This window comes from Cricetulus griseus, chromosome 3, assembly GCF_003668045.3.
Source record: "Cricetulus griseus strain 17A/GY chromosome 3, alternate assembly CriGri-PICRH-1.0, whole genome shotgun sequence".
NCBI lineage: Eukaryota > Metazoa > Chordata > Mammalia > Rodentia > Cricetidae > Cricetulus > Cricetulus griseus.
The window spans coordinates 182,920,509-182,933,905 of NC_048596.1; the positions used below are offsets into that span (position 1 = coordinate 182,920,509).

A 13,397-nucleotide genomic window follows, 5' to 3' on the forward strand; every position below is an offset into this window, starting at 1 on the left:
AGTATAGCCCAGTTTAGTCTTGAACTCATGGTAATCCTCCTGCCTCAGCCTCCTGATTACTGACAACAGCAGCCAAATCTAGTTTAAGCTGCTTCTTTTATAATTTACTATTTTTTTTTATTGTATAAAAAATTGGTGTTTTGCCTGCTAGTCTCCTGTATATGGGAATCAGATCCCCTGAAACAGGAATTGCAGGCAGCTGTGAGCTGCCAGGTGGGTGTGGGAATTGAACCTGGTCCTTGGAAGAGCAGCCAGTGCTCTTAACCGCTGAGCTATCTCTTCAGCCACAAGCTGCTTAGCACAAACTTTTCAGAGACCCAGTTTTGCCTCTCAGAGATACTAGACAAATATACAGATTTACATCTGTGAGGAGTGAGAAAGAGAGCTGACAGGCCCCTTTAAATTGCTGGCTTCTTCCCATAGATTTCTTTACAACTTCTGTAAGACAAACAGGTCTATTTTGGGCCTGGCTTTGGCCCCCATTTGTTCATTTATTTATTTATTTATTTATTTATTCATTTATTTACATGTTTTATGTACATTGGTACTTTGCCTGCATGTATATATGTGTGAGGGTGTTGGATTCCCTAGAGCAGGAGCTACAGACAGTTGTGAGTTGCCATGTGGTTGCTAGAAATTGAACCCAGGTCCTGGAAGAGCAGCCAGTGCTCTTAATTGTTGAGCCATCTCTCCACCCTGGCTTTGGTCTCTTGATTGACCTAGTTCCCAGGTATCCACCTGGGTGGACTAAATACACCCATTTCCTCTCCTTTTGAAGGCTGTGCTGAGAGCTGCCAGTAGACAGTGAAAAAAGCAAGCATGGAACTGCTTTAAGATCACCTTACATCATCAGATACCCACCTCCCACCCCCAGCCTCCTAAACTTCCCCCTAATTACTCATGCCTGTGACTAGGTCTAATGCAGGCCTTCCTAGGAAGGAGGCTAGTGGATGCCTTTGTGCCTCCTGAGGAGTGGAGGTGCTAAGGTTGCAGGCTAAGCCAGGCCATTTATGGAAAGCCACCTCCGGCTGCTGCCAGGTGGATATGGAAATCCCTGTTTACTCTCTGCGGCTTTTTATTGGCTGAAATGGCTCACCTTGGTATCTGTTACACATTCCCTTCCAAGAGCAGCCCTAGATAAGCCAGGTGTGGGGACAATCAGCTCTTGAAATCTCTTAGAAGCTGCCAAACCCCCAAATCAGCAAGAGACACCCACCATAGTCCAGACTCAGCCTTTTGGGGTTCTATTCTGCCTCACCTCATCCTTTTCCAGAGAAGAATGAAATCATATATATGTATCAGGTCAGTGAGAAAGCACAGAAAGATTCAGGGTTGAACATAAGTAGTTACTACCAATATGACTTTACATAAGTCAGTTTAACTTCTGTGAGACTCAGTTTACCCATCTGTTGAGTAGGAGAATCACATACATTTGTTATGTTATATCATTAATGCATATTTGGTGAGTAAAAACAGGTGCTAGTTGAGTGGAGTATGGGCATCTGGCTGTCCATATTGAGTTGCTGTTTTATGCCAGCACTAGGCTAACTTGGGGAATATGGCTGAAAATAAATATGGGGGTGGGGAAGACAGCACAAGTAAGAAGGGCCAGTGAGCTGGGCATTTAAGAGGTAGAACCAGGCAGATCTTTGAGTTCCAGGACAGCCTGGTCTACACAGAGAAACCCTGTCTCAACAAAGAAAAAGTTCAGTCAGATGACTCAGTGGGTAAAGGCACCTGCCACCAAATCTGAAGATTGGATGAAAGGACTCCCAAGAGTTGTCCTCTGACCTCCACACTCATGCAACGAATGTGCACACAAAATAAATGATGGGCTTTTGTTGTTTTAAAAAGCTGAGTGTGGTGGTGGTGGTGGTGGTGGTGCACGCCTATAATCTTACCACTGAGAGGGCAGAGTTCAAGGCCAGCCTGGTCTACATAGCAAGTTCCAGACTTGGTAGGGCTGTACAGTAAGACTCTCTCAAAGGAAGGAGAGAGGGGAGAAGTGAGGGAGGGAGAAGAGAAAGGAAGAAAGAAAGGTCTTGAACAAACTCCTCCACACCCTGACCAAGGTACTATATATAGTGAGACTCTAGCTCCTCTTGCATCACTGCCATTGCCAAACTCAGTCTCCCACTATGACCCATACCCTGATAGCCAGGGCAGGACAGTTTATAAAGATAAAACAGCCTTGTCTGGACAAACAACTCCAGGGGGAGAAGCTGCAGGTTTGCATGTAGCCCCAGGAGTTGTATTCCCCAAACCCCCTATGTAAGTAAGCCCCTTCTCAGATACCCCTTGCCTGAGGGATAGTGTCTGTCAGTCTCTAGTCTCCCTTCTGCCTCCTGTCTCTGTAAGTTGCTTTGGAAATTTAGCAAAAATCATTTAATAAATCAGATAGGGCAGTCTACACCTGTATCTCCGTGCTGGGAAGGCTGTGGCAGGAATATCTCAAGTTTGAGGCTAGCCTGGGCTACCTGTGAAACCCTGTCTTTTTGAGGGGGAAGGATTAAAAAAGAAGCTGATCATGGAGGCACTTGAGGCAGGATTGTTAGAAGTTTGAAGACAGTCTGGTTAGGTAGGGCTGTGTAATGTCTTAGGAAGAGGAAATGGAAGGGGAAAAGTGGACAACAATTTCTTACAGACCCAACAGTCCTTCTAGTCTTGTTTTGAACAAACGAATGGCTTCGGGAATCAATTTTTGCTACCTTGACTCAGTAGTTTCCTCTCAGGCTCTATTCCGTGTCCCCAGAGTAGCTGGAGGGTAAATGAACCAGGGCAGAGTGAGGCCTCTACCTTGCCCTCTGCCTGGAAGCGGAGCCTGGCCCTAAGCATGTCCTCTGGAACATTGTGAACCAAGCACTTCCCTTTGAAAGCTTCTGAGGCCACAGAAGGAGACCTCAAACCTGGATCTGGAAATGAGCAGTTATTTTTAAGTGATTTTCTTTGGTCGATTAAAAAGAAAATTGTACCTTCTCTTCCTATTTTTTTATCTATTTTATTTATTTGTTTGTTTTTGAGTTTCACTATATAGCCTTGGCTGGAGTGGAACTCCCTAAGTCTCAAACTTAGAGATCTGCCTGCTCCTGCCCCTGAGTGCTGGGATTAAAGTCATTCACCACCCCACCCACACTAGGCTCTGTCTTGGAAATCATGTAGCGTTGCTTTAGATCCGCTGGTCCTCTTGCTTATTTATGCCTCCCTAGTGTTGGAATTACTAGCTTCGCAAAACTCAGTCTTAGAAGGTTCTTGAGGCAATGTCTTAGGCCAAATGAGGAACTCCTGACAAGACTTTTTCTTTTCTAAGCCTTAGTTTCCCCATCTGTAATGTGGATATAACCATAGGCATCTATAGCCTAGGGGTATGTGTCTCAGCGAAAGCGCAGTATAGGGTCCTCTGCATGGCCCTCAGCCCTTGGTCTGTGACTTTCCCTTTCCCATGATTTATATTCATGGTTCAAGAGCTGATTGAATGTTCCCCCTAAACTCTCGCACCTGGCAAACCAGCCAAACCAGTTTCCTCACTCTCCTTGCTTCTGTGCTAAGTAAACACTACTTTGCAAATGGTTGACCTTCCCTTGCCTTTGTTCAAAAAAGGAAATTCAAGGGCAGTTTCTTCCTTAAAATGCTGGGAGTGGGCTGCAGTGGGTTAGCTGTGGATTAGAAAGGGTTCAGACCAGGGTGGAAGTAGGCAGAGTGGGGGTGGGGGTTGGGAAGTCAGGATGGCCTCAAGTTTGTTGTTCCAAAACCCTCAGTTTTTATAACTATTTCATAATACACATGCTTAAGGATATTTATCTGTTGATCCATTGCAAAATGCTTTCAGGCCAGCTTTTGGGACCATGGTTGACTCCCACCCCATGAACAAGCATTGAATCATCTGGGGCCATTCACAAATACAGATTTACCCTCTTACAAATTTATTGGACCTCAAACTCAGATCTGTGTGCCTCTGCCTCCCAAGGGCTGGGATTTTAAAGAACCATGACTGATGAATTTGCCGCCCCCCCCCCCCTTTTTTTTAAATGCTCTCCAGGTATCCAGCACACATTCATTCCCTGGTCAGTCCAGGAGTTAGGTCACAGGTGTTTGATGAGTAAACACCTGGTGCCAGTCAGGGTGTGGACATCTGGCTACCTACCCTGAGGCCCAGGATCCACGAGCACCCTTGCTCAATGGGACTAGTCGTCCCAGAATGTAGCCAGTGCATCAGAAATCCAGCCTCTGTCCTCAAGAATGTTCAGAAAAAAAATCTCTACTTATGAGAGACTTCCACAGGGTGTTTGGGAGGAATGGCCAGCAGAAGTGGTCAGTTTCACCTGCTGGGCCTTGGTGAGTAAGAAGAGGGTGTGTCCAGGCACAGAAAAGGAAAGTCTCAGGCTCCCATAGGACCTTGGGCCTTTCTGTCCCTTAGTGAGGGGTTTCCCTTCTATTCTCTTAGTAGGCAAATTATCACTCGGCTTAAAAAAAAGCTTAAATATTTATCACATATGGCTGACTCTGAGTGGTCCTCTCAGCTTGTCTCCTCACCCAGGGCTTCCTTCCAAGGTTTCTCTTGTGTGGATCATTCCAGGATCTCCTAGTGGAAATAGCAGGAATAGTCTTGGGGTGTGGCTCTGTGGTCAGGTGTGAGCCTACTGAGTGTGAGGCCCTGGCTTTGATCTGTAGCATTGAGGAAAACTGGAAACCACCCAGTTCTCTACTGCTTGAAGCAAAACCCCAGATGTCCCATGGAGCCTGCTTCCCTTCCTAAGGGCAATGGACCCCACTTCTTTCCTGTGGCAAGGGATTCCCTCTCCCCCTGGAAAGATGATGTCTGTGCCTCATTGATTTTGTGGCATTACAACTGAGTTTTTTTTTGTTTTTGCTTTTAAAAGGCCTTTTTTGAAGCTTTTTGTTTGTTTGTTTGTTTTTTGAGACAGGGTTTCTTTGTGTAGCTTTGGAGCCTATCCTGGCACTCGCTCTGTAGACCAGGCTGGCCTCGAACTCACAGATCCACCTGCCTCTGCCTCCAGAGTGCTGGGATTAAAGGCATGCGCCACCACTGCCCAGCACATCTCTATCCTTTTGCTTTTTAAAAACCTTTTATTCGGGCTGGAGAGATGGCTCAGAGGTTAAGAGCACTGACTGCTCTTCCAGAGGTCCTGAGTTCCATTCCCAGCAACCACATGGTGGCTCACAACCATCTATAATGAGATCTGGTGCCCTATTCCCACATGCAAGCAGAATATTGTATAAATAATAAATAAAATAAAAAAAACCTTTTATTCAAGACAGGGTCTCACTGTTTCCCAGGCTGACTTTGAGCTTGCTCTGTAGCCTCATGCATCAGCCTACCTCCTGGTACCTGAGATGGTAGGCCTGTGCCCCCAGGCCTGCTTCAGCCTCTTGACCTTCACCTGCAAATACCTCTAGCTGAACAGTCCTGTCCTTTTCATTTTGGGGGGTCCTGGAAAAAAAAAAACAACTTCATCCCCATTCTGTCATGGGGAGGTGGGAAGGGAACTCTCCCTACCTCTAACAAGTCATGTTCCAAATAGAACTTGGCTTGAAGCACTGAAGGCGGACAGATGTGGGAGTGTCCTTAGCTCCTGAGAGAGAGGGGGAGGGACCTAGTGGGGTGTACTTGGAGATGAACCTGTTCCCCATGAGCCAGCTCATAAATGGCAGCAGCACAGGACCCTGTGGGATAATTGGCCAAGTCCTAGATAATAATTAGTTAGCTTTGTAATTAGGAGAGCTTGTAAGAAGCCGAAAGTGCTTCAGATTCATTTTACCTGGACAAGTTCAAGACTAAACCAACACCTGTTTCTGTGGTTTGGCATGCAGGCCCATATGTTTCCAAAGGGGATCTCTACAGCGGCTTCTTTCTGGTCCTCTCTTCTTCTATTCCCTCCCTTCTCTCAACATAGTCATTTCTTCACCCAGTAGTCCAGAGTGACTTTTTTTTTTTTTTTTTATGAGACAGGATCTCATTATTAGCCATGGCTGGCCTAGAACAGGCTGCCAGAGAGAGAGAGAGAGAGAGAGAGAGAGAGAGAGAGAGAGAGAGAGAGAGAGAACAACTTGACTCTGCTGAGATTAAAATGCTTGTGCTGTCATTGTTATGATAAAGCTTGAGGGGAACCTTGCATGGATTCTATGGTGTATTCCATGGTGACCGAGGTGCTGGACAAACAGGCCAGGCAGACAGAGAGCTTAAGTGAGAAGTTTTATTAGAAAGGGGAGGGAGGGGGAAGGAAAGAGAAAAGAGGTAAAGAGACAAAGAGACAGTGAGAGGACAGAAGAGGAAGACAGGAAAAGTCCTGTCTGCCCCAGGGGAACCAAAGAGAAGAAAGCTGGAAGAAAGAGAGCTGGAAAAGAGAGCATAAGTGTCTGTGTGGGTGTCTGTCATTTATAGGTGTTCTTTCCACCTGTGTGCAGACTACACAATCATGGAGCCCTGGGCTGACCAGGGTAATGCCCAAGTGCATTCTGCCAGGTGACCGGGGCAGGCCAGCATAATGCCAGAATCCTTACAATCATGCCAGGTCAGAGTGAATTTTAAGTGTCATTCCTATTCGAAATTGCCTGGTATTCCCTGTTTCATACAGAAGGCTCTGGTACTGTGTCCTTACCACAGCCTCATAGCTTTTTCCCATTCCCTGTATGTACTTTGTTCAGCCACTTTGATTCCTGGTTGTACCCAGAATATCATACTATTTCAGGCCAAGGCTGGTTTTGAACTCCTTATCCTTCTGCCTGGGAGTGGTGGCATTTCAGGTATGTACAAACCACACCCTGTGTATTACCTGTTTTTATGTCTGCACCAGTCCCTTGTGTCCTGCAAAGCTTTGCTAGAATGTTGCCTATTCAATGAGGACTTTTCCCTTGGCTTTATTTTTTGTAGCCCTGACTCCTTTTTTTTTTTTCTCTTGAGACAGGGTTTCTCTGTGGCTTTGGAGGCTGTCCTGGAACTAGCTTTTGTAGACCAGGCTGGCCACGAAGTCACAGAGATCGGCCTGCCTCTCCTCCGGAGTGCTGGGATTAAAGGCGCGTACCAGCACCACCTGGCTGAGGTGGATTTCTTTTTAAAGGATAGGCTGTGTTTTTGTTTTCCTAATATAAATTGGGGTCCAGTGAGATGGCTCAGTGAGTAAAGGTACTTGCTGCTGTACCTCTTGGTACCTAGATTCTCCAGAATTCATGTAAAAGTAGAAGGATAAACTGACTCCAAAGAGAGAAAGAATGAGAATTATAAAAGATGAAGTGTGAAATGGGCTGTTAGAGTGTGGGCACATGAGGAGGAAGGGATGCTTTGTTCTCAGGCTCTGTGTTTCTTCTTGGCACCCCTTAGTTTCTCGGAGCTCTCTACAGCTACAGTATAACCTTACCTAATTGTCTTGTTACAAAGTAGCTTGCTGCCCAGAGTCTAAAGGTCAGCTGAGTCACTTCAGCCCACACTTCTGGGTGTAAGGAAGCTAGACAGAGCTCTCAAGGAACACCTGACACCTATTTGCCTTCCAGTTGTCAGGCCCCACCTGTCAATGAGGCTCTCTCAGATATGCCCTCTCACCTTCATCCTGCCGCCCATTAATTGTTCAAGACCTTCTAGATCTTGGCAGCTCCTAACATCTTGGAAGGATATCTTGAAGAGAGATATTAGAAAGCTCAAAGATAGCAGGGCGTTTGTGGGCACACGCCTTTAATCCCAGCACTCCGGAGGCAGAGGCAGGCGGATCTCTATGAGTTCGAGACCAGCCTGGTCTCCAGAGCGAGTGCTAGGATAGGCTCCAAAGCTCCACAGAGAAACCCTGTCTCGAAAAAAACCACACAAAAAAAAAAGAAAGAAAGAAAGAAAGAAAGAAAGAAAGAAAGAAAGAAAGAAAGCTCAAAGATAAAAATGCAAAGCTAACTTGATTAGACCAGCCAAGGTAAAACTCTCAGTGCTAAAATCCATGTATCCAATCAGTCTGTATCCATTGAGAATAGAGTTCTACATTCTTATGTAAGACACATCACTCTGCTTTATAGATGGTGGTGCCAAACCAAAATACAAGACACCAATTAACTTCCTTTTGGACAAGGTTTCACTGGGGAGGTAGCCTTTGGTTTGAAACTGGCAATGTAGATCATGCTTAGCCTGGAACTCACAGAGATTGGCCTGCTTCTGCCTCCCAAATGCTGGGATTAAAGACATGTACCACCACTTACTTTTGAATTTCACATTTTTTTTAAAATAAGAATGCTCCATGAAATATTTGAGATATACTTAATTAAAAACATTGTCATGGGGGTTGGAGAGATGGCTCAGTGGTTAAGAGCAATGATTGCTCTTCCACAGGACCCAGGTTCAACTCCCAGCACCCACATGGCAGCTAACAACTGTCTGTAACTCCAAGATCTGACACCCTCACACAGACATACATGCAGGCAAAACAACAATAAAAATACAATAAAAAATATTAAGAAAAAAGAAAACATTGTCATGGACCTAGAAGTGTAGCTCAAAGGAGGAACACATTGTCTGGCAAGTGTGAGGCCCTGGGGTTGGTCACCAGTGTTGGAAAAAGGAGAGAAGGAAGGGAAGAAAAAGGGAGGGGAGGAAGGAAAGAAGGAAGGAAGGAAGGAAGGAAGGAAGGAAGGAAGGAAGGAAGGAAGGAAGGAGCAAGCTGTTGTTACTATTTGGACTTTTTTCAAGATTTACTTATTTCTATTTGTGCAAGCTGTTGTTACTATTTGGACTTTTTTCAAGATTTACTTATTTCTATTTGTGTGTATAGGTATCTGTGTGCCTTTATGAGTCTATGGATAACACTTGTGTCATGTATATTGTATTGTCCAGAGGCCAGAAACTGGAGTTATAGGCAGTTATGAGCTGCTCAATTTGGCTGCTGGGAACTGAACCCAGTACCTCAAAAGAGCAATAAGTGCTCTTGACTGCTGAGCCATCTCTCCAGCTCTAACCCTAACACATAACATATACAAAAAACTATATATACATAAGTATTTTGGGGGGGGGGCTTTCAAGACAGGGTTTCTCTGTGTAGCTTTGGAGCCTGTTCTGGAACTTGCTCTGTAGACCAGGCTGGCTTTGAGCTCATAGAGATCCACCTGCCTCTGCATCCTGAGTGCTGGGATCAAAGATATGCCCAATTTACATAAGTTTTTGGTTTTTTTGAGACAGGGTTTCTCTGTGGCTTTGGAGGCTGTCCTGGAACTAGCTCTTGTAGACCAGACTGGTCTCAAACTCAGAGATCCTCCTGCCTCTGCCTCCCAAGTGCTGGGATTAAAGGCATGAGCCACCAACGCCCGGCTTACATAAATCTTAATAAAAATAAAAATAGCCTGGCATAGTGACACATGCCTTTAACCTCAGTGCCTGGCAGGCAGAGGCAGGTGGATCTCTGTGAGTTCAAGGCCAGCCTGGTCTACAAAAGGAATTCCAGGACTGTCAGGGCTGTTTCAAAAAAAGAAAACAAACAAATGAACAAATAAATAAAAAATAGAGGCTGGACGTTGGTGGCACACACCTTTAATCCCAACACTCGGGTGTCAGAGGCAGGAGGATCTCTGTGAGTTCGAGGCCAACCTGGTCTACAGAGTGAGTTCCAGGACAGGCTCCAAAACAATACAGAGAAACCCTGTCTTGAAAAACAAAACAAATAGAAAAGCTAGTTTGGTAACCTATTTGATATTCCAGTGATGAGGAGATGTAAGCAGGGGGATTTCTGAGGCTCACCAGCCAAGCCAGCTTTACCAAATCAGAAGCCTCAGGTCCCAGTGAGAAGACCAAATCTAACAAAAACCAGGGTGGATGATTTGTGAAAAACAAAGCCCTTGGTTGACTTTTGGGCTTCTAATATAAACGCACATGCACATACACAGCACACATCCAGGAATAAAATTAAAACATAAGTAAAAATAAAAAATTTGTTGTGATATAGCCTAATATACATGGACTCTAGGTGTATTTATTTATTTACTTATTTTCTGAGACAGGGCTTCTATGTGTAGTCCTGGCTGTCCTGGAACTCATTCTGTAGACCAGCCTTACCTCAAACTCAGAGATCCGCTTGCCACTGCTTCCCAAGCACTAGGGTTAAAAGTGTGTGCCACCACTGCCCAGCTGTGCCCTAGATTTAAACCCAGTATGGTAAAAAAAAAAAAAAAAAATCAAAACCAGAGGATTTTACATAAAGTTAGATTGTGTCTTGTGGGTGCTGACCTCCCATGCTTTCAAGTCCCTAATTGGTAGCATTTGGTGAACAATCCTGAGGGCTCAGAACAGCCCTGGCACCTTTAAAAGGGTATCAGATTCAGACCAGAATCGAGTGCTCTTTCCCAGCCACCCCACCTTCTTGGCTTGTTGCCTAAGGAAAATGCTCTAGTCTGGTTCCCCAAAGTTTTCATGGCAGAGGGGAACGATTGTCCATTTCCATCACAACCTCTTGGGCACTGCTCTGGTGACCCACTGCTGATGTGGAAGCCAACAAGACTTCAGACTGCAGACCTCCTCCCCCACAAATTCCTCACCACAATTGTGTGGGAGTGTTTGAAAAGGGAACAAGATGACCAACTTGTTTGTGGGAAAGTTGTGGCTTTCCTATCAGAAAACGTCACCCCTTGAGTCAGCAGTGGGACATAGCTGGGTGCTTATTGACAGGTGGGGCAGGGTCCTGAGTCATAGAGAGGCCTCACCTGGGAAGGTTTCTCTTTTCAAAGCCTGAATCAACCATGACATCACCCTTCAGAGCAGCAGGAACTTCACTGGCCCTTATCCATGCTTCTGGGAGATACTGGTCCCCTTCCTCCACTCTCCCTCCTCCCTTCTACTTTTTTTCCTCCCAATTCTTGAAAACAGATTTTTTTTTTCATACAAAATATTCTGATTATGGTGTCCCCTCCCTCAACTTCTCCCAGTTCCTCCCCACATCCAGTCTCACCTAGATCCTTAGTCTCTCTGTCTCCATAGAAAACAGACTTATTATTATTCTAGGGAATAATAAGGTAAGATGAAAACAAAACAAAAATTGGAATAGGACAAAACAAGCAAAGGGAAGAAAAGAGTCAAAGAAAAGCTTAATAAACACAGAGACACAGACATTTGCACACAGGAATTCAATAAAAACACAAAACTGGAAGCCATAATATATATGTAAAGGACCTGTAAGGTATTTAAAAAATGCAGACACAACATTATGAGATAGCTTCCAAGATGCTGTTGACTTCAACTTGTGTTGGACATCTACTGCTGGGCGTAGGGCCTACTTATGCTTTGTGGTTTGTGGGTGGCTGGTAGTGGTCGCATGCCTTTAACCCTAGCACTCTAGGCAGAGACAGGCAAATCTCTGTGAGTTTGAGGTCAGCCTGGTCTGCACAGAGTGAGTTCCAGGACGGTTTAGAAGTTCTTGTTCCTTGGTGTCCTCTAGTCCCCTCTGGCTCTTCCCCTCTTTCCTCCACTTCTGCTGGGTTCCCTGAGCCCCCTAAGGGGAGTGATTTGCTGCAGACATCCCATTTAGAGTTGAGTGTTCTAAGGTCCTTCACTCTGAGCTACTGGTCTCTGTTCCTAGCATCTTTAGTTTTGGAGAAATGGCTGGGGTCCAGCAGCTACTTAATAAAGTTCAAGTGGACAGTTTCATGACCACCCAGCCCCCAGGCTTGGCATCTAGACTAAACTGCTGAAGAACATCCTGTTTATGGATATAAGTCTTTCTAATCTGCATTTGAAAGGAAATTCTCTACCTATGCCCACCCATTATCCCAGCCACTGGGGAGACTAAGGCAGGAGGAACTAGCCTGGAAGTTTAGGGCTAGTCTGGGTAACATAATGTCTCACCAAGAGGGACAGAGTGCAACCTTTTGTGTACCTTACAGGTGGGAGTCTTTGGGCTCATGACTGGAGTCTGAGTTTGGAACTTCCTTGTGTGCCTGAGCTGCTTTTTTTTCTGGAGCTATTTATGATTTCTCCCTCTTCTTCTCTCCGTAACCCTTTAACTTGAATGATAGGAGTACTTAAGACTTGGGGAAGACAGCTGGGCATTGGAGGCACACGCCTTTAATCCCAGCCTGGTCTCCAGAGCAAGTGCCAGGATAGACTCCAAAGCTACACAGAGAAACCCTGTCTCAAAAAAAAAAAAAAAAAAAAAAAAAAAAATGACTTGGGGAAGACAATAAATACTTTTCAGGTGAGGTCCTGTTTTTTTTTTTTTTTTTTTTTTTAAATTCCAAGGAACCAAGTCACCAGCTGTGAGGTTTATCAACAGTTTAGACAGATGTCCAGGTCAAGCATTTGCTCTTCTCAGTGAAATTACAGAATGAACGTAGAGCGAAGGTGAACCTGAAGGGTGGAGCAGGCCCTGGGCAGCCTGGACACCAGCCCCTCCTTGCCATTTGACCTCGGCAAACTACTTAACCTTAGTCCCTTTACCTGTAAAAGGGGCTAAGCAGTCCTTCGTCTCAGGGAGCCAGTGAGCTAGCATTCATTCACCTGGTGCTTAGTCAATAGAGGATTTCTTTTTTTTTTTTTTTGAAGCAGGGTCTCTGGAGCTCAGGCCATCCTTGAGCTGCCTGTGTAGCTCAGATTGGCCTCAAACTTGAGATCCCTGTCCTTGTGCCCTCCGCACCACTGGCATTACAGTTGGAAGCCACCTTGTGCTATGGTTGCAGTAGTCATGTCCTACTGATTGTCAAATAGGTAATGGTGACAGGAATCTTTGGTTTAGAAACTTCCTTCTACGACTTTACTGGTTTTCTTTTCTGAAGATCAGTTGCAATTTCTCCACTTCTTCTCTTGCTGAACTGTGAGAGGAGTACAGTAAACATCCAACTACATGAGTGCCAGCCTGGAAGAGGCCAGGTGCCCCTCGCGGCCAGAAGCACCTGATCCCCCTGATTACAGGAGGTTGTGAGTCTTCTCATGTGAGAACTGCGAACTGAACTGGGGTCCTCTGCAATAACAGTATGTTCTCTTAACCACTGAGCCGTCTCTCCAGGCCCCTTGTCTAGTTTCTCAGTTTGTACATAAATTGGTAAGTTCAGGGAGTGCAGAAGGACTGGCCAAGTGTCAGAACCAGACTAGTAACATTATCACCAACAGTGTTGATGGTATGTGTTGATCGAATACTGAACTAATTGTTGATGTGTGATTTTGACTTTTAATCTTTGCACCAACTTTGAAGTAGTTATTATATGGATAATTCCATTTCCAACTAATACAGTGGAAGCTTGTAAAAGCTGCTCACCAACCCGTGGTTCCCGGTTCCCCCACCCACCCTGCTTTTTGATAGAGCTGCCGCATGCCTGCATTCACCCCTCCTGGTCCTCCATGGCTGTCCAAGAATGTCCGCACTCTAGCTCCTGGGAAGGAAGCTGAGATCCACCCATGCAGTCCTTTGGTTACTTGGAGCCACAAGCTC

The 13,397-nt window shown here is 45.4% G+C and overlaps 1 protein-coding gene across 1 annotated transcript in view; it reads left to right on the forward strand.

Moving 5' to 3' along the window:
* The window catches only part of Cdh1 (cadherin 1), a 69,104-nt gene that overhangs the window by 4,369 nt on the left and 51,338 nt on the right, over window positions 1-13,397 (forward strand). The window lies entirely within an intron of this gene.